Here is a 22264-nt window from a genome sequence, read left to right on the forward strand (position 1 = left end):
GCAGTTTCTCCCACTAATGCTCCATTATACAAAGTGCACAGAGAAGGAACCCTTGCCATTTTTAGATAAGATTCTTAGAGAACTTGAAGAATGAGTTGAGATTATTCAGGCAAAGATGGGAAACACCACATAGTGAAAAAGGAAAATACGTGAGTGAGGAAATAGTCTCACTATTGGAAACATGAATAGTGAGACATCCTGGGATGCAGTATAAACTACAAGCATAATAGGTAAGGAGAGGGACTTCAGAAGTTGGGGCTGGAGAGTTGTGGGCTTATTCATTGGTAATTATCAAGTGGCCATTGATAGACTGTTCAAGCTTTTTTTTTAAAAAAAAGTGCCCATTTGATATACAACTTATATCCATCAGCCACAAGCATCAACACCGTTATATACCTGCATGAAAACTCTGATGTGTTTCCTCTGCTTGGAGGATGCAGAAGTTTAAGAGAAAGAAATAAAAAAGAAGGTAAAGATTTTTAATCAAGTTGTCAGTGATTTTGTGTTTGATGTAAAGCCCTAGTCTTCTTCTCTCCCAAATATTTAATAACAGTTATATTGCTGCTAATGCTTTCTGAAGTTAGATCTGTTTTCTGAAGATTTTGTGAATGCAGTTTGTTTCAATGCTGATGCCAGCTCTAGAGCAAGGCGTTCTCTATGGAGGCCAAGTCATGTACTGGTTATATTAAACATTTCTTGTTGTCAGGAATGGTGCTTTCAGTGCTATAGATAGAAAGATGAATTATATCTAGGGAGACAAACACTAACAAATAATAACCACAGCATTATGATAAGTATTAAAAAATATAGTCAGATGCCAGTGTTATGGAAGCTCCAAGGGGGGGTGACTAATTTTACCTAGGGAGGCTCAAGAAGGCTTTCCAGTGGAGGTGATACTTGAGCCTCCTTTGAAACATAATTGAGAGTTCACCAAAAAGAGAGGGAATTAGGGAAGTCACTTAAGAGGAAGAAAAAATGCTTTGAGGAAACACTGTGTTTCAGAAGTTTGTGTGTAAATTTGTGTGGTTGAAGCACAGGTAAGGTGAAGTTGCTGAGCCAAGAGCCAAATCATGAAGTCATAGGGAGGAGGTATGTGTACAAAAATTGGTGGATTGAAGTCCTGGAAGAAGAAATATAATCAATGGGATCAATACATATGACTTGAACTACGCCTGAAAAATGGGTAAGATTGATCACCATAAACAGATCAAGCAAGAGAGTCTCAATCATGTCTCTCATTGTTTCTATATTCTCTTCGACACTTAAAAAGTCCTGGCAATAAGATGGGTATACATATGCAACTTGATTTATTGATTGACTAGTTGCCACAAATACCACCAGAAGCCTGTCTTGGATCTTCAGATGTCCCTCCAACTAATTAACCACTAGATTTGTAGAATAAAATGTATTCCAAATAGTCATCACTATGAAAGAATGCTAATGAATACTTCAAAGATATGGCAGGATCTTATGACATTTATATCTGTTTTTAGAAACACTCTTTCTAGAATTTTGGGGGTCACATATTTCATTTCCCTCCTTGTTTTTATCTTAAGGTATAGCAATGTATAAATCAAGCAGTAAACTGAATATATAAGGTGGGGCAAAAGTAGGCTTACAGTTATGAGTATGTGAAATATCGAGTTTAGTCTTATACTTTTATTAATTACTGTATTATTTTTCATATGAACAACTGTTAACCTTCTTTTGCCCCACAGTATGGTGTGTGTGTGTATATATATATATATACATATTATATATATATATATATATATATATATATATATATATACATATATATATATATATTTATATAATCTTTGCCTTTCGTAGCCACTAAAAACTCATTTAAAAAATATTGACTACAATACCTACTATGTAATAGGCAAAAATGATGCAGTGTTCAGATACATGAAGATTGCATGAAATAATGCTAAAAATTAGATTATAAAACAGCATGTAAAATGATTCAAGTTTCCATTTAGTTATTTATATATGTACTAGAGGCCCAGTGCATGAAATTTATGCGGGGGGTGGGGGGCGGTCCTTCAGCCCTGCTTGCACCTTCTAACAATCCGGGACCTCTGGCTCCTAACCACTTGCCTGCTGGCCTGCTTGATTGCTCCTAACCACTCTGCCTGCCTGCCTGATCATCCCTAACTGCCTCTGCCTGCCTGCCTCATTGCCCCTCATATTACACTTTTATTATAATAGATAGTTGCCTTGCTCTAAGTTGTAAGGACCTGCTTGTCATAGGGATAGAAAAGTTTTAATTTTTACTCTTGATTATGGCAATTAACTAACACAGATGGCCACCAGAAAAGGTGACTTACCAAAGGGTCTATAGCAAACGGTGCTGTTAAGTCCTCTTCCATGAAAATATGGATGTTGTGCATTGTATCTGCCTGGGGACATGAAAGAGTGAAGTTTCTGTCTGTCTTTGCAAACCTATGAGTGAATTGTGTGAGACCCCAGTCCAGTCTGGTTTGGTGCTCACAGAATAATAGAGCTTTTTTTTTTCTTTGCTCCATTGGTGGAGATTTCTTAGAAGTTGCAGGATATCTTCCTTTTAATTTTTCCTCGACACCCTGACTTATGTCTCCCACCTTTGCTTTCCCTCCATCCCCCATCTGCAACAGTAACTTTCTCCAAGCTCACTTTGCTGGAGTGTCTAGGAGATCGCGCAATGTGTCCGCCACCAGAACCACGATTCCCAGCATTCCTGGTGCTCCCCACGCTCTTGGCTTCTGCTTCCGGCCTGAGGCCCCTCCCTTCCACTCCCTCCAAGCAGCTGGGCGTGGACACTGGGCTCATGTTGCCAGGGCGACGCCACCAGCATCCCACCCAGGCCACTATGGGTGCTGCCATCTTTGTTGCGAAGTGATGGTTAATTTACATATTACTCTTTTATTAGATAGGATATTATGTAAGTATATGTGTTCACACATGCATGTTAATCCAAACTTTGGCTATATTCAAAAGAGTTTTCTTTGTGTCTATCCTGTTTTTCATGCTATGTACTATAACTCAAAATCATTTTATTAAAAATCAACAGAAAAATAAAAAATGATTGAGCATTAGTTAGCTTTTTTTATATGTTCTCCAAGTACCAGAAATAAAATAGTGCATTAAGTCTCAAAACCTCAACAGCATAATAAAAAGCAAAATTCGAATGTGAAATATTCCGGCACTCAGAGCACACAGGACATGCTTTTCTTGAAGGGATGTATATGCCAAAAACCAACTCCATGTAATGAAATTGGCCCACTTTCTCTAGGAGTTTAGAGCCAGACTTCAGGCTCCATATTGAAATGGTAGAACTTTGTCTTCAAGAGAAAATAAGTCTCCATCCTGCTGGCTGCTGTTGTTCCAGCCTCAAATCCCATTTCAGTTTATCCATTTTAATCGAAACATTTATGTTGTTTATCTTTGCCAAGAAAATTTGTAATCCTCCTCATTAAGATTTTAATAGATATTGCAAATCTTAGAGCAAGAGCCACTAAGAAGCAATTTAAAATAACAACCATGTCAGCCTTATAGGTTGTGTTGAACTGGAGGAAAGAGATAAGAACATAATATTAATAAGCAAGAAAATTTCAGCTAACTGCTTTGCCATTATTTTAATCCAAGTGTTTAATATTCTTTTTTATAAACACTATATTCATGATCTTTGATACAGTACAATGAGGTTATATGATATTAAATAATGTTAAAGAAAATATCAAATATAGTTTAAATGTTTATAGTTTTTATGTACATTGTGGTTCACATTAACAAAGTATCTAAACTATTTCCCAATAATATTAGCATCAAGCTTGTCATTTTTGTCTACAATAGCCTGAAGAAACTATGGAGGTAGATGACCAGAAGCAGAAATATAATGGAAAAGTATAATCTGCGGAAAAATAACAAGGTGTCACAGGTGGGAAAATTCCTTTCAAAGGAGAAAATGTTGGAACATTTTTGGAAGATTTTGCAAGACTGGAGAATATTTTAAATCACTAGTAAGTCATTTAATTTAATGAGGTGCCTTAATAGTAAATTTCATGTTAGTATATTCACTAATATCAAATTAACCTGAAAGGGCTAATGCTACCTGAAATGCTGCTGATAGTTTGGAGATATGTGGTTAAAAACAATAATAACATCGATCAGATGCTCAAACCTCAGAGGGAAGGTAGGGGAGTGTGGGGGTAGGGGGGAGAGATCAACCGAAGGACTTATATGCATGCATATAAGCCTAACCAATGGACACAGACACCAGGGGGGTGAGGGCATGAGTGAGGGTGGGGAGCTCGGGGAGGGCAATGGGGGGATAAGGACACATGTAATACCTTAATCAATAAAGAAAGAAAAAAAAGTAAAAAAAAAATAACATTTTACTCTTTAAACTTATATTGTTATATCTACTCCTTATATATAAATAGATTTCAACTCCTGTTTGCCACTATAGTAACCCAAAATATATCTATCTTATCTATGGATAGATTGATGGTAATGCTTATGTGAGATTAATCAGATACATTACATCAGATCTGATATAAATATTCCTCTTATCACATTTTCACTTACTTTTACCACCAGGCTCTATCCACAGACTTGTCCCTTATTTGTGGAATCTTTTTTTTTTTTTAAGATTTCTTATTGCTGTTTAGAGAGAGAGGAAGGAAGAGGGAAAGAAAGAAAAACATTGATTTGAAAGCGAAACATCAATGATCTGCTTCCTGCATGGCCCCCACTTAGCTTTTCTCAGTTTTGTAAAATGTACAAATATAAGTAAAGTCAATATCTTAAAAAAAAACTACTAGATATCTTGGTAATTTGAAATATGGAGCATTGGGCAACTGGCATCCTACAAGTCAAGAAGAAGAGCGAGCCTTAGAGAATGAGTGTTGATACAACCTCAGGAAGGAAGCACCTGGGTGAAACCACTGCATCTTTTAAGGTGATGATATCACCCACAGGCTCCAGGGGATCAGGACATGCTGATTAGCAGGCACTTTCTTACTGGAGTAGCGACCCTCCTTCACTAGTCGGTTAGGCTGACCTAAATAAAGGCTTGTTATGTTTCCCACCACTGCACTCATCTAGATTTGCAAAGCTAGACAGTTTCAAGAGCTGACATTTTTCTCTATGCCTGCCCTTTAAGTGTGTAGCCACGGATGGGGATGGTGCCTCTCCTGTAATATTAACAATAACAACAACAGCAAAAATTATAACAGAAATACAAGTGTAGACTTTTGAAGGGAAATTTTAAATGATCTAATCTAATGGTTTCCTAACACTATTTTCTGTTTAGCTGCAGAATCCTTTCAATAAAGAACAGTTTATTCAGAAGACTAATTAAATCAGATAAAGGTGGAGTGTGTTCCCCCAGGATAGCCGCGAACCAGTATAAACCTCACAGCTAGCGTGGCTCCTGCCTTGCAGCCTGAGTTCACTGAATGGCTGACGTCTCCTTTCCATTGAAGAAACTAAGATCCTTGGAGGAAAAGCAACTTTTCCCAAATCATGGAGATGGTATCAGAGGTGTGAATCTACTTTAAAAAGACATTCTTTAAAAATTCGGAAACTGCATTTTTATCGTAATTTCTAATTTCCCAAGCACTTCTAAATCGATTTTACTTTATTTCATTTGAATGTCACAATAACCTTGTGGTCCAGCCAAGAGAGAATTTTTTTTTTTCCCATGAGAAACCGAGGCTCAAAAAGATAAAGGATTTGTCCCAAGTGAACGTTCCTGTAAGGGGCAGAGGTGGCGTCAGAACGGTGTCCTCGGGCACATTGCTCCATGTTATCCTCTGTGCAATACCCTCCTGATTCATGCGGGAAAATGTTTCACAAACATCAAATAACTACAGCCAAAGAGGCTGCCCATGATTTTCAACTAACTTATGCCTTTAAAATAAAAACAGGAGTAATTAATATTGATAGTTAAACATGAATATTAAAGAATATGAGGGTTAAATAATATATAACAATTCAGAGGTAACTTAGGTCTCAGCAAATCTCAATCAATTATGGCTTATTTTGATTTTTTTTTTTTTTTGGCTTCTATGGAACTTATTCAAACATGTAAGGTCCTAAACAACTTCCTCAAGTGTCAAACTACCAGTTTTTTCATTGTTCCTGGTTCCCATTGCCTTAACTAAAGAGAAAAAATAAAACTACTGAGTTACAATTAATCTTAGCTGTCACCAGTCCACACTCCTAGAAAAAGCCTGACCAAAAGTATTGGTGATAGGAAAACCCAATTTCCCGGCAGCCTGCTCCATTCTCTCTCTTCCCTACCTCTGCAACTCTGCTCTCATCTAATTTAACAGGACCTTGAACATGGCTCCCTGTGCTCTTGACGTTGAAGTCAAAACAGCTCTCTTCACAGTGGTGAATATAATCCACCTCAGTCTCTCCATCCTTCAGATTCTGAAATCATTCTCCTGAGGGTGCAGCTCATAAATTTAAACTTTTCCTTTCACACAGCTTGGCCGAAATCACAAGAGAGAAAAGATTACGGCCACACCATATGTCTATTTCTCCATAAGTGTGTGTGTGTGTATGTTTTCCCAATGAGAGGGGAGTATATTTTCTCTTTTCAAGGAGATATATTCTCCCCTCCCCTTAGGTTTCTAGCTGCTGGATGCTTGCTGATTAATTTAAATCTACACACAACTGGTTCCCTTATTAATGATTCTGCCAGGTTTCCAGAACATAGCAGGAATAACATGCTCTGAATACAGACTGTTCTTTTTTAAAGGGACCATTACCTTTTTAATAAGAACATAAGAGGATATATAGCATGCCAATACCATTGTTTCTTCATGGAAAATACAATAAATTCTCTCCAAAAACTTTAAAAGAGAGTTGCCAACTGATGTTTAAAGGTAGCAAGATCCCCATATCATGGTAGTAATCAGCCATCTATGGGAACAGACTCAGAAACGTCCTCAATGTGTGGCAATAAATCAAGAATGTCTAAAACTGGGGGGTAGGGGAGGCCGGGGGAAGGTCAATGGGGAAAAAAAGGAGACATATGTACTAGTATTTGTAACACTTTAAACAAGAAAATAAAATTTAAAAAAAAATGTCCAAAACTCCTACAAAGGCAACTGGGGAGAATCTCAAGGAGGTGAAGTGAAGCTAAAATGAGATTGTAATTTAGTTAAGCACAAATCTAAGCAATTCCATTAAACCATGTTTGAAGAAAGATCATGTGAACAGCAGGGGGTTTGTAAGTATAACAGAAATGAAAAGGAGAGTAACAGGAACAAACACTGGTAGTGCTCATCCAACCACTGTCTGAGAGAGATAAAGAGTTTGGCCAGACCCACTTCACACTAGGTGAGAGGACCCAAAGCCTCCTTACAATTTTGACAGCAAACTTACTCTGGATCCAATTCCAGGCTTGCCACACCACAGCTTCCCACACAGCTTGCTTTAAGGGAGATGATAGGTGAGTCAGCCTGAAACAAATGATCATTGCACCTGACACTGTGTGTACATGAGCTTGGGTTGTGCCAGAATGTAGTTCATGTGAGTCAGACTCGTCTCCTTTCAGTGGATTCCTTGTTCAAAATGCTGAAGCCTGCAGGCTGGAAGAGCAGAGCCTGAGCCCCAGCAAATTCCCTAATGTAATTAGCACTCCATGGGCAGACTGACAGGCTAACTGTTCTTCTATAGGCAAGATAGCTTTGCCTCTTATATTATACTAGAGGTCCGGTGCACAAAAATTTGTGCACTTGGGGGGGGGGGAGGGGAGGGGGCTCAGCCCAGTCTGTGCCCTCTCGCAGTCTGGGACCCCCTCGGGAGATAACGACCTGCTGGCTTAGGCCTGCTCCCGGGTGGCAGAGGACAGGCCCAATCCCTAGGTGCAGCTCCTGGTCGGGCTCAGAGCAGGGCTGATTGGGGAGTTGGCGCGCCGCCCCCGTCATGCACAGAGCAGGGCAGATTGGGAGGTTGCGATGCCACCCTCAGTCACGCTCAGGGTAGGGCCGATTGGGGGGTTGGGGCACCGCCCCCTGTCACGCACAGAGCAGGGCCGATCAGGGGGTTGGGGAGCTCCCCACTATCATGCACAGAGCAGGGCAGATCAGGGGGTTGGGGCGCCGCCCTCTATCACCCATAGAGCAGGGCCGATCAGGGGGTTGGGGAGCTCCCCCCTGTCACACACAGAGCAGGGCAGATCAGGGGGTTGGGGCGCCGCCACTGTCACACTCAGGGCAGGGCCGATGGGGAGGTTATGGCTCTACCCTGTCACACAGAGAGCAGGGCCTGTGGGGTGAGGGGGTTGGGGTGCCACACCCTGTCACACACAGAGCCACAGGGTGATCAGGGGGTTGGGGCGCCTTCATCTGTCACGAACAGAGCAGGGCAGATAGAGAGGTTGTGGCCCCGCCCCCTGTCACACGCAGAGCCGCAGGGCGATCAGGGGGTTTGGGCGCTGTCCCCTGTCATGCTTATCCCAGTGCCAGGAGTCCTGGCGGCTCCGCTGATCCCGGTGCTGGGAGGCATATTACCCTTTTACTATATAGAATGGAGGCCTGGTGCATGGGTGGGGGCTGGCTGGTTTGCCCTGAAGGGTGTCCTGGATCAGGGTGGGGGTCCCCACTGGGGTGCCTGGCCAGCCTGGATGAGGGGATGATGGCTGTTTGCAGCTGGTCACACACCCTTCAGGGTGGGGGTCCCCACTGGGGTGCCTGGCCAGTCTGGGTGAGGGGCTGAGGGCTGTTTTCAGGCTGGCGGGTGACTGAAGCTCCCAACCGCTCCTTTTTTTCTTTTTCTTTTTATTCTGGGCCAGCTTTAGCTCTGAGGCTCCAGCTCTTAAGCCTCCGCTCCTGAAAGCAGGTATCTGGTTTGTTTCGGTTCTATAATCGAAACTCTGTATCAACTCCAGCTCTTAGATCCCAGCTCACTGAAAGCTGGTTTCTGGAGTTTTGTTTAGCGTCTATATTTGTTACAATGTTTGAAATTGCAGGCTCAGAGGCCGGCAAGGCAGGCGGGGAACGTTGGAGTCCTCCGTCACTGAAGCAAGCAAGCCTCATGTTAGTTTCAAGCTGCCTGGCTACCGGCCTCCATCTTGGCTGGCAGTTAATTTGCATATCTCGCTGATTAGCCAATGGGAAGGGTAGCGGTCGTATGCCAATTACCATGTTTCTCTTTTATTAGATAGGACTAGAGGCCCAGTGCACAGATTTGTGCAAGGAGGGGTAGGGGGAGGTTCCTCAGTCTGGCCTGCACCCTCTTGCAATCTGGGACCCCTCGGGGGATGAGCAGTGCGCCAAGCGGCAGGCAGGCAGGGACAAGTCCAAGCTGGGGCCGGGCGCTGTGCCACTCACGCTCATCCCTGCCCACTGCTCCTGCCTCCACCACCACTTGGTAGCACTGCAGCGGAGTTAGGAAGAAGCTCCTGCCACTGCAGCTGTGCTCACCAGCTGTGAGCCTGGCTTCTGGCTAAACAGCACTCCTCCCACAGGAGGAGTGCTGTGGGAGCACACAGACCACCAGGGGCCAGCTTCTGTGTTAAGTGTCTGCCCCCTAATGATCAGTGCTCATCCTGGCGACTAGTCGACTGGTTATTCTGGTCATTCTGGTGGTTCGGTCGTAACAGTTGTTTGGGCTTTTATATACACTGAGTGGCCAGATTATTATGACCACCTGACATTTGTAGGCAAATTAGCTATAATTTCACGCTGAAGTTGCTAGAGGGCAAGACCATTATCAATAGGGAAGCAGGTTGATTACCACGACAGGATAACTGATTTTTTTCTGAAGATATAGGTAAACAATTCGATTTAACAGCCATTGAATGTGGGATATATATACATATATAGATGCCTTCTGTGAACCACTGCAAAGGTAAAAACTCTGTCAACATACTAAATTGTGGTGAGAATAGAAATAGTGTCTGGCTCATATCATAATTCTAAGTTATTATCTTACCCAAAGTTTACTCTGTTACACCTTACATGGCATGAGAACCTCAAAAAGCATTCTATGCAGTTGTTATCCTCATGTCTGAGACTCCAAATAAGTGGCATTTGGATGACACCCATTATGACAAGAAAAAATGTTCTGGCTTTTCTAAATTTATCTGACAGCTACAAATCTACAAGATTCCACAGAGACACAATCCAAGCAACCATCTCTAAACTTTATACAAGGTGAGCTAGTCTCCTCCAAGATGAAATGATACTGTTTCCAGTTTCAAGGAGCTCACAGTATACAGCAGGGAAGCAGACACACAAACAATAGATGGTTCTTTGCCCTCTGTGATTTCTATAGGATGAGTTAGATTGTGATTTGATTGTGTGAGGTATTGCAAAGGGGTTGTGGATTAAATGTGTTAAAGGGACAGTAAATAGATCAGTTTTTATAGCATGTGTGTGCACATAGTCTAATGTGATAAGCAAACTTATCAAGTATTGAAAGAGAAAGGAAAGGCAAACCAAGGTAATTTAATACTTGTTTTCTTGAGGAAGGGAAAAGATGAAGGATGCAGTATTTCCCCTTGGTTGCTAGGTGCTCTCTCTGTTGCTATTCTGGAACTGAAAACACCAAGCAAAGAAACTGCAAACTATAAAATGCTACATGGATAGCAGCTTTGGGAGCTGCCCAGCTCTCTCTGTTCCCACCAAATACCATACAGTCCCCAGAGCTGAGATTTCCTCTAAATCCAGGACTTAGTCATATTTCTCCATGGCAAGCCTGAGTTTCAATTCCAGGAATCAGATTTGGCCTTCTTCCTAGTGCATTAGCAAGACAAACTCAAAGAAAGACCAGCACAATCATAGTGGCTTCCAGCAAACAAAGTTGTCCAGGAAAGGATATTTTGGACTTTGTAAGAAAGCTAAATGTTTAACAAAATATGAAGAGGCTAAGGGGGGGAAACAAAGGTCAGAATACAAAATAATTTTTAAAACACTATATTTTCACTAAGCACATACGTAAATGAGATGAAAAAAACTGAAAAGCGAAATGCAGGGTTCTAGCATGTTTCCATGCCCAATTTCTCTAATGTCAAGCTTTAGAGTGTGTGACCTCTGATCATATGAATGATGGAAACATGTAAGCCAAATGACAGATTTTGCTTAATCTTTGTCTTTTGAGCAAAGCAACCGACCCCCTTTCGATGTACCTTTCCAAATAAGAAAATTGTTTAATTTCCCAGGATTCTGTGTGTCTTGGAAATATTACTGGACTCTGCTCCCCTCTATCATAGAAATCTTAATAAAATTAAATGAGCTTCCACCAGAGGGCAGCAAATAAGAAACAAACAAACAAACAAATCACCTGTTCTATGAACACAACTGCTTCTAAAATTGAATATTAACAGATTTCATTTCCCCAATAACCTGCTCTGTAGGCTCAGAGCTTTTTAGCATTGAAAATGTTTATTTGATCCCTCCTCCTGGACTTAACATTCTCATTCTCTGTCAGTGACAGCATGACCTGCAACCATATACCAGAATGAATCGTAAATTTTCTGCTTTTGTAAAATGACAATCTTCCTTCACCTTAAAAAGTGCCTGATCTGTCCATTCACCAGGGCATTCTTGGGACTGAAATCCCTCCCCTCATGGTCAAGGGGCTTGGTGGGCTGCAGTTCATTGTTGTAAGGACAGACACTGGCAAGAGGCTGCCGAGCACTCTAACAAGAGCTGTGAAAGCTAAACAGGAATCCTGCAAGAAAAGGCAGGACAGGGATGCCATCCAGTGGTCAGGCAGAGGCCTTGCTGCCAGTGCAATCCTCGGCAGTCTCCACCAAAAATGCTAGAATGCAGCTCGCAGGCTTTGCATCTGCTAGGTAACCAGGAACAAAAGAAGTCATCACTCCAATCTGAGCATAGCTCAATCACACAGCCTACTGTTCTAAACTGCAAAATGAAAATAAAGGTGTGCAGTTGAGCCAGAGACCTGGAAGCTAAGCTGAAAAGACACCTGGCTGAGGGGCTATTAAATGAATCTGCTTCTCAGATTCAGTTTTAAAACACTGATTCCTGGAACCACCAAGACCCTTCTGACTTACAACCTTCCAGGGATAGGGAAAATGGCATTTCTAAAAAGATTTCTGGGTGATTCTGATGCAGGGAGTCTTACCTAGTCAAAAGACTGGCTTGTGGGAACCCACTGATTTAATCCATTCTTCTAGCTTTAGGTAAGATTGTGTTTCAACGCTCTCAGCTCTACATGGCTTTTCTGACTCAAAGAGCTTTAAACATCTATTCTAGTCATTCATTCTAATGCAAAATTCAAAACCATCAGGGAATTCTCCTTTCTGATGTGAGTCCAAGCTCTGATGCTTATTAGCTGCATAACCTAGCCTTTGAACACCTCAGTTTCACATGAATACATGAGGTTATGACAGTTTTACCCATAAATTTGTTGGGGAAAGTAAAGTGTTTAGAGCAATAGCTGCCACTTAGTAAGCACTAACATGCTTGTTATTTGTATCATTTATTCTTACTCACTACTGGCTGCTCATTTAGCTCACTTATTTTCATTTGTTAGGATAGGGTGAGTGAGCATGCCGAGACTAAGGTTTAATATCTAGCTAGCTGTCTTACCTGTCTGCCCCAACCTTCCCCAGGCCTATATAGCTCTTGTTGTCATGGATAGATTTATCTGCTGGCTCAGTCTACCTACTTTCTGAACTAATACTGACCACAACAGGAGTTTCAATGCCCCACTGGTAGATATACAGAATGAAGAGAAACATTTCTTGAGGACCTACTCTGTGCCTAGTGCTACACAAGGCACAATATATGCATTATCTCATTTAATTTCCCCAATGACACTCCAAGGTAGGCATTAAGTTCACTAATTGACAGAGGAAGTAAACTGAGTCTTAAAGAGGTATGGTGTAAGTGGCACACTTCCCGGGGTGCCTCCAAAGGCTTGGACAGAAATTGCTTCCTGACCAGCTCTGAGCACACCTAGCCAGTCTCTGACTCTCACTTTGGCTGATGGCCCAATTTGTATGCCCAGGGGTTCTGTCCAGCATCCAGGTCCTCACAAGCACAGATAGGTCCTGACTACCTATCTGGAATGCCTAGCCTAACACCTTGGAGCACCGCCCCCTCCCCCCCAGGAAGCTGAATCCCTTTCCTACACCCCTTAGTCTTGGCCATAGACACTGCTCTAATCAATGGACCCTCAGGCTGTGGCAGGCCAGCTTGCCTGGCCTGAAGAATGACTCACTGCTACTGCCCCTCCAGAGACACACCTCCTTCAAATGCACAACTTCTGGTGGAAGCAAGCACACATTTGCCCAAATACAGGCAAGCCCACCGGCAGGCAGAATGGAAGGATGTGAGTCAGGAAGAGGCCATTTAGAAAGTGTAATAAATCTGGAAAATAGGAAATCCTGTGACTATACTCTTACAAAGTATTTGAGCTTACTGGTATTCAGCAAATATTTGTAAACATATCTATAAACAGAGTAAACAAGTTACTAGGTTAGGTGTCATGGGAGATATAAAGAAGACCAAGAGGTAATCTTGCTTTTAAGGGAATATGTTTTGAGATAAAAGCACACAATTTTAAGTGTTAATATTAACATATGGCAATATATGTTAAGGACCACATGAATAACATGTGTAGTATGTGCTATAGAATTTAATAGAAAACTTTGCCTCAGCTTGGCAGGGGTGGGGGTGGGGGTGAGGGCGGGGGTGGGGGTTACAGGAAGCTTCCCAGAAGAAATAGCCCTTCTGCTGGGTAATGTATGATAAGCAGAAATTATTTAAGTGGATAAGCACCAGGGTTTACCAAAGAAAGGACCAGAATGTATAGATTGGAGTTGGAGGCCAGTGAGAACATCTGAGCACCAGGCTTGCATGGGGAAGGCTGGAGCTGAACCATGGACGAAGCTGAGTGTGGCGTTGAGGAATCCAGAGTTACTTCTATAGATAAGAAGATCCCATGGGACATTTGAGAAGGGAATACTATGGCAAAGTGTGTTTGGGCAAAATACATGCGGCAACAATTCATACGAGGTTTGTAGGATGTCCTGGAAGTAAAGGTGGCCTAGTTTGGTACTTCCTAACATATAACTTAGTATACTCTTTGGAAGATAAGTAGAAAGTAGCTTTATCAAAAATGCTTCAAAATCAAATAAAGGGCGGCTATACTAAATTAAACAAAGTAAAATGGGAGGTTTATGTGCAGACCTTCTCAGAGCCTTTATGGAAAGTCTCTGAAGGAGATATAAATATAGCATTTCCCAAGCTTACTGAGTTGCCTACTGAATCACTTTCCACAGGGAAGCTTATGGGATCAGCACTCTGAGATACAGACTTTGGATGACTGAGGGTGCCCTGAAGCAAGTGACAGATGTCATTTTAAAGAATACATCTACAGATCTCTGTTCTAAGCAGGGGAAATTAATGGAGAAAGTGAAAATGGAGAGATAACTATATCCTTCCAATCCCTCAATTTCATGTGTTGGTGTCCTCCTTGATTCCTGTCTTTTATTTTTAATTTATCTTTATTGTTGAAAGTATTACAGATGTTCTCTTTTTTTTCCCCATTGACCCCCTCTACCCTGTCCCCCCAAGACCTTCACCACACTATTGTCTATCTCCATGAGTTATGAACATATGCATATAAAGTCTTTGGTTAATCGCTCTCCACCCATCTCCCAAGCCTTCCTTCCCTCTGAGATTCCTCATCTGTTCCATGCTTCTATGTCTCGTGATCAATTTTGTTCATCAGTTTATTTTGTTCATTAGATTCCACATATAAGTGAGATCACGTGATACTTGTCTTTCTCTGAGTAGCTTATTTCGCTTAGCATAATATTCCCCAGGTCCTCCATGGTGTCTCAAAGAGTAAGTGATCCTTCTTTTTTACAGGTATATACTATTCCATGATGTAAATGTACCACAGCGTTTTAATCCACTCATCTACTGATGGGCACTTGGGCTGTTTCCAGATCTTAGCTATTGTAAATAATGCTGCTATGAACACAGGGGTGCATATATTCTTTCTAATGACTGTTTTGGGATTTTTAGGATATATTCCTAGAAGTGGTCACTGAGTCAAATGGAAGTTCCATTTTTAATTTTTTGAGGAAACTCCATATTGATTTCCATAGTGGCTGCACCAGTCTGCATTCCCACCAGCAGTGTACTAGGGTTCCCTTTTCTCCACATCCTCACCACCACTTATCAATTGTTGATTAGTTGATGGTCACCGTTCTGACAGGACTGAGGTGATATGTCATTGTCCTTTTAATTTGCATCTCTCTGATGATTAGTGACTGAACATTTTTTTCATGTTTCTTGGCCATCTGTATATCCTCTTTGGAGAAGTATTTATTTAGGTCCTTTGCCCATTTTTTAATTGGATTGTTTAATTTCCATTTGTTAAGTTGTATGAGTTCCTTATATAGTTTGGAAATTAACCTCTTGTCAGATGTATCACTGGCAAATATGTTCTCCCATACAGTGGACATTTTTTTTTTTTCATTTTGTTGATGGCTTCTTTTGCTGCACAGAAGCTTTTTATTTTGATGTAACCTGATTTGTTTATTTTCTTCTTTGTTACCCGTGCCCTAGGAGATGTATTGGCAAACATATTGCTACAAGAGATGTCTGAGATTTTGCTGCCTATGGTTTCTTCTAGGATTTTTAAGTTTTCATGACTTACATTTAAGTCTTTTATATATTTTGAGTTTATTTTTGTGCATGGTGTAATTTGGTGTAGTTTCATTTGTTTTGCAGTACCTGTCCATTTTCCTAACACCATTTATTGAAGAGATTGTCTTTACGCCATTGTATGCTCTTGCCTCCTTTGTAAAATATTAATTGAGCATAAAGGCTTGGGTTGATTTCTGGGGTCTCTGTTCTGTTCCATTTAACTACATGCCCGTTCTTGTACCAGTATCAGGCTATTTTGATTACAATGGCTTTGTAGTATAATTTGATATCTGGTATTGTGATCCCTCCAACTTTGCTCTTCTTTCTCAATATTGTTGCTATTGGGGATCTTTTTTGGTTCATATAAATTTTTGCAGTGTTGTTCTAGGTCTTTGAAATATGTTATTGGTATTTTAAGAGGGATTACATTGAATCTGTAGATTGCTTTGGGTAGTATGGATATTTTAATGATGCGAATTCTAACAATACAAGGACATGGTATATTCTTCCACTTGTTTATATCTTCCTCTATTTCTCTTTTTTTCCAACATCCTGTAGTTTTCAGAGTACAGGTCTTTTATCACTTTGGTTAAGTTTATTTCTAAGTATCTTAATTTTTGTTGTTGTTGCAATGGTAAATGGGATTGTTTGTTTAGTTTCTCTTTCTGATAATTAATTATTGGTGTATAAAAATGCCATAATTTTCTGGATGTTAATTTTGTATCCTGCTACATTGCTGAATTCATTCATTAAATCTAGTCGTATTTTGGTGGAGTCTTTAGAGTTTTCTAAGTACAATATCACGTCATCTTCAAATAATGACAGCTTTACTTCCTCCTTCGGATGCCTTTTATGTTTTCTTCTTGTCTAAGGACTGTGGCTAAGAATTCCATTACTATGTTGAGTAAGAGTGGTGAAAGCAGACATCCCTATCTTGTTCCTGTTTTTAGGGGAAATGCTTTTAGTTTTTGCCCATTAAGTATGATGTTGGCTAAAGATTTGTCATATATGGCCTTTATTATGTTGGGGTATGATCCCTCTATTCCCACTTTGCAGAGAGTTTTTATCAAAAATTGGTGTTGGGTTTTGTCAAATGCTTTTTTTTCCATCTATTGATATGATCGTGTAATTTTTGTCTTTCAACTTGTTTATGTGAAATATCACATTCAATAATTTAAAAATATTGTACCAGCCTTGCATCCCAGGAAAAAAAAAAAATCCCTATTGGTCATGGTGTATGTTCTTTTTAGTATTTTGCTGGATCCGAATTGCTAATATTTTGTTGAGGATTTTAGCATCTATAATCATCAGAAATATTGGTCTGTAATTATCTTTCTTTGTAGTATCTTTATCTGGTTTTGGGATTAGTCTAATGCTGGCCTCATAAGAATTTGAAAGTGTTCCTTCCTCCTGGAGTTTTTAGAATAGTTTTAGGAGGATAAGTGTTAAACATTGTTCTTTGAATGTTTAGTAAATGCCACTGTGAAGCCATCTGGACCAGGGCTTTTGTTTACTGGGAGATTTTTTTTTTACTGCTTCAATTTCATTAGTTGTTATCAGCCTATTCAGGTTTCCTGATTCTTCCTGATTCAGTTTTGGAAGATTGTATTTTTCAATAATTTGTCCATTTAATCCACATTTCCAGCTTTTCGGTATATGATCACAATATTTTCTTACAATCCTATAATCCTATATGATTCTGTGGTGTTTGTTGCTACTTTACCTCTTTAGTTTCTGATTTTATTCATTTGGGTCCTCTCTCTTTGTTTCTTGATGAGTCTGGAGCTGGCTAAAGGTTAATCAATCAATCTTGTGTATGTTTTCAAAGAACCCCTCTTGGTTTCATTGAATACACACACACACACACACACACACACACACACACACACACACACACACACATATGTCGTTTTCAATTCTTTAAGTTGTAGGGTTAGGCAGTTCATTAAAAATAGATTTTGGGTTGTTGTGGGTTCATTTGAATTTTTTCCAGGAAATTTTTCATTCCTACCTTGATCTCATTGATAACTAATTCATTGTAACATGCTATTTAGCCTTCATGTGTTTGAATGCTTTTGAGTGTTTTTACTGTAGTTATTTCTAATTTCATGCCATTATGATCTGAGGAAATTCTTGATCTTCCTAAACTTGTAGAGATTTATTTTGTGCCCTAACATGAGGTCTATCTTTGAGAATGACTCATGTGCACTTGAGAAGAATGTATATTCTGCAGCTTTGGGGTGAAATGTTCTACAAATATAAATCCATATGATCCATGTGTCATTTAGAGTCACCATTTCCTTGTTGAACTTTTGTCTGGAAGATCTATCTAGTGAAGTCAGTGGGGTATTAAAGTCCCTTAGTATGACTGCTTTACTGTCAATATTTCCCTTAAAGTCCTCCAGTGGTATTTTATATATTTAGGTGCTTCTATATTATGTGCATATATGTTTACAGGGTTATATCTTATTGCTGTATCAATCCATTTAGTATTATGTAATGACCTTTATTGTCTCTTGCTATGTCCTTCATTTTGAAGTCTATTTTTTCATATATGACTATTGCAGATTTCTTTTTTTTTTAATTTCCATTTACCTGGAAATTTTTTCCATCCCTTCACTCTTATCCTGTGTGTCTTTTGTTCTGAGATGGGTCTCTTGTAAATAGTATATGTACGGATCAAGTTTTCTTATCCATTCAGCCACCCTATGTCTTTTTTTTAAATTTCTTTATTGATTAAGGTATTACATATGTGTTCTTATCCTCCCATTACCACCCCGACCCCCCACTCTATGTCTTTTAATAGGAACATTTAATTCATTGTTTTTTAATGTTATTATTGATAGATAATTATTTATTTATTTTGTTATATTTTTATTGATTTTTTACAGAGAAGAAGGGAGAGGGATAGAGAGTTAGAAACATCGATGAGAGAGAAACATCGATCAGCTGCCTCCTGCACACCCCCTACTGGGGATGTGCCTGCAACCAAGGTACATGCCCTTGACTGGAATCGAACCTAGGACCTTTGAGTCCGCAGGCCGACACTCTATGCACTGAGCCAAACCGGTTAGGGTGATAGGTAATTATTTATTGTCATTTTAATTATTTATGACTCTCTCTCTCTCTCTCTCTCTATATATATATATATATATATATCCTATCTAATAAAAGAGAAACATGCAAATTGACCATAACCCCAATACCCTTCCCATTGGCGAATCAGCAGGATATGCAAATTAACCAAGCCAACCAAGATGGCGGCTGGCAGCCACGCAGCTGAAGCGAACAGGAGGCTTGCTTACTCCAGTGATGGAGGAAACCAACATTCCCCGCCTGCCGCTGCCAGCCTCTGAGCTGCACTTTAAGTGACTATGTTGCAATTATAGATGCTAAACAAGCTCCAGAGACCTGCTTTCAGCCAGCTTTGGCCTCAGAGCTTAGAGCTGCAGTGATGGCAACAGAGTTTCAATTATAGAAGCCAAACAAACCTAGAAACCTGCTTTCAGCCAGCTTCGGCCTCAGAGCTTAGAACTCCTGTGATGGCAACAGAGTTTCAATTATAGAAGCCAAACAGACCCAGAACCTGCTTTCAGCCCTCCGAGCTGGAGCTGGCTCTCAGCTCCAGTGACAGCTATAGAAGGTAAATAAATCCCAGAATTAAAAAAAAGAAAAAAAGGAGAGGCTGGGAGCTTAAGTTGCCCTCCAGCCTGAAAACGACTCTCAGGCCCTCACCCAGACTGGCCAGGCACTCCAGTGGGGACCCCCACCCTGAAGGGGGTGTGACCAGCTGCAAAAAGCCATCAGCCCATCATCCAGGCTGGCCAGGCACCCAAGCGGGACCCCCACCCTGATCTGGGACACTTTCAGGGCAAACCAGCCAGCCCTCACCTGTGCACCAGGCCTCTATCCTATATTACAGGCAGGGCAGGACAGCGCGAGCTGCCATCCAGGACCCATGTGCAGCCCTGGGCAGTGGGGCACAAGCCCCGCCCCCAGCCGGGACCCCTGTGTGCCACCTGAGCCCCCAGCCGGGACCCCCATGCCACCTAAGCCCCGCACTGCTAAGCCCCGCCCCCAACTGGAGCCCTATGACTATTGGAGAGCAGGAAAGTGCCGCTGGGCCCTGGGTCTCTGTGGTGATCTGGCCATCGGTAAGTAGAAAAGTGCGGCCTGTAGGCAGCCCCCAGCTGCGCCTGATCCGGGAGCAGGAAAGCAAGCCAGGCCTGAGGGCAGCCCCCAGCTGTGCCTTCTCCCCGGTCACCATGAGGATCCGGGAGCAGCAAATCAAGCCTGGCCTGTGGGCAGCCCCAAACTTTCCCTGCTCCCTGGTCACCATGGTGATCCGGGAGCAGAATAGCCCGGCTTGCAAGCAGCACCCCCATCCTGGCCATAGCTCAAGGGAGAGTACAACATGCATTGGAGGCCAGGAGCCTGAGAGATCAACACAGAGGGGCTCCTGCTCCAAGCCTCCATGGTGTGGCAGGCCCCCAGCTGAAACACACACACACACACACACACACACACACACACACACACACACACAGTGCCTTCTCTGAGCCTCCAATGTGGCTGGGGGCAGACCCCCAGTGGGGACACATACACACACACACACGGCAACTGCTTCGAGCCTACGTGGCGCGGCTGGGGGCAGGCCCTAGCAGACAGACACACACACACACACACACACACACACACACACACACACACACGACACCTGCTCCGAGCCTCTGCTGCCAAACTGTGGCCATCAGTAGGACATCCACTGAGGGCTCCCTGACTGTGAGAGCGGCAGGCTGGGCTGAGGGAACCCCACCCCCCCAGTGGACGAATTTCGTGCACCGAGCCTCTAGTATATATATAATCTTCTTGTTATTACAGCAGTCCCTTTAACATTTCTTGCAATGCTGGTTTGGAGTTATAAACTCCTTTAGCTTTTTTGTTTTTTCCACCTGCCTGGGAAGCTCTTTGTTTAATCATCTATTTTGAATGATAGCCTTGATGGATAGAGTAGTCTTGGCTTCAGATCCTTGGTTTTCATTACCTTGAATACTTCATGCCATTACCTTCTGGCCTGTGGAGTTTCTGGTGAGAAATCAGCTGATAGCCTTATGGGAGCTCATTTGTAGGTAGCAAATTGCATTTCTCTGGCTGCATTTAAGATTCTTTCTTTGTTTTTAATTTTTGGCATTTTAATTATGATGTGTCTGGGCATGGGCCTATTTGAGTTCTACTTGCTTGGGACTCTCTGTGCTTCCTGAGCTTGTGTGACTTTTTCCTTCACTAGGTTAAAGCAGTTTTCTGCCATTATTTCTTCAAACCGGTTCTCTATCCCTTGTTCTCTTTCTTCCTTCTGATACTCACTTCCATGATGTGGATATTGTTATGGCCCATGTTGTCCCATAGCTCCTTTAAACTGTCCTCCAGTTTTGTTTTTTTATTGTTTTTTTTTTTTCTTTTTGGTTCTGTAATTGAGTGATTTTTTTCTATCCTGTCTTCTAATTTGTTGAACCAACCCTCGGCTTCCTCTCATCTCCTGGTTTTTCTTCCCAGTTTGTGCTTTATTTCTGCTATGTCATCCTTCATTTCTGACTGGTCATTTTTCATAGTTCCTATATCTTTTCTCATGCTGTTGAACATTCTTATTATCTTTACTCTGAAGATTATGTGAATAAATTACTTACCTCCATTTCATTTAGCTATTTTTATGGAGAATTATCTGGTTCATACATTTGGGGCTTGTTTTTGGTCTCCCCATTTTGGCTGCCTGTGTGGGTTTATTTCTATGTATTAGGTAGATCTGCTGTAACTCACAGACTGGGTTTCTGGTGCAAGCCAATGTCAGATGTTGTTTGTAACTGGTCCTGAGCACCCTGTTTGGAGTTATCAGTGTTCCACAGCCTGTGGCTCCCTCTGCTGGGGTTGGGTGCATTTGGAAAGGACCAAAATGCATACCAAGGTCTGCTTTCCCTAGCCCCAGGTCCAGAACCAGATTATGCAAAGACCCAAAGCACCCAGAGATCCACCTCTACCTGGAGACTTATTGTAATTCTCAGTCACTTAGTGAGCCTTGCTGTAGACCACAGGAAAAAGCTGCCTAGATAGTAAAGGTCTGCCTGAGAAAGATGTCCTCTGCAGCAAGCATGTCAAACTCACGGCCCACAATGAATATTTTTTGTCGCCCAGCCAATATAATGATATGTAAGAAACGTTTTAATAAAAATTTTGTAACAATTTTTACAATATCCTGTTATATATAATTATTAATAACAAACTAATGACTGATTACTAGAATCATGTTGCATTCATTTTCCTTATGCGCCTTAGGTGCAGGTGCACCATTTCTCTCCACTAATACTAGCAGCGAATATTTTAGCAGCCGATTGCCACGTCATCAGTCTTGTACTGACTTGTTTGGTCATATTTTGCTTTCGGAGAACAAGAAAAATATGTTTATTAGCATTATGCTTATTAATTTGTGCAGTTATTCAATGTCTGGTAAGTTAATGTTCAAGAAAAAATATTAATTTTTACTAAAATGTTCTATTATTTTATGTTAATGATTACCCATTTGTTTCAGCCCTTTGTATTCAGCATGTCTCTATTGAAATAAACCTGTGTTTCTATGA

Source organism: Myotis myotis, unplaced genomic scaffold, assembly GCF_014108235.1.
Source record: "Myotis myotis isolate mMyoMyo1 unplaced genomic scaffold, mMyoMyo1.p scaffold_m19_p_1, whole genome shotgun sequence".
Classification (NCBI taxonomy): Eukaryota; Metazoa; Chordata; class Mammalia; order Chiroptera; family Vespertilionidae; genus Myotis; species Myotis myotis.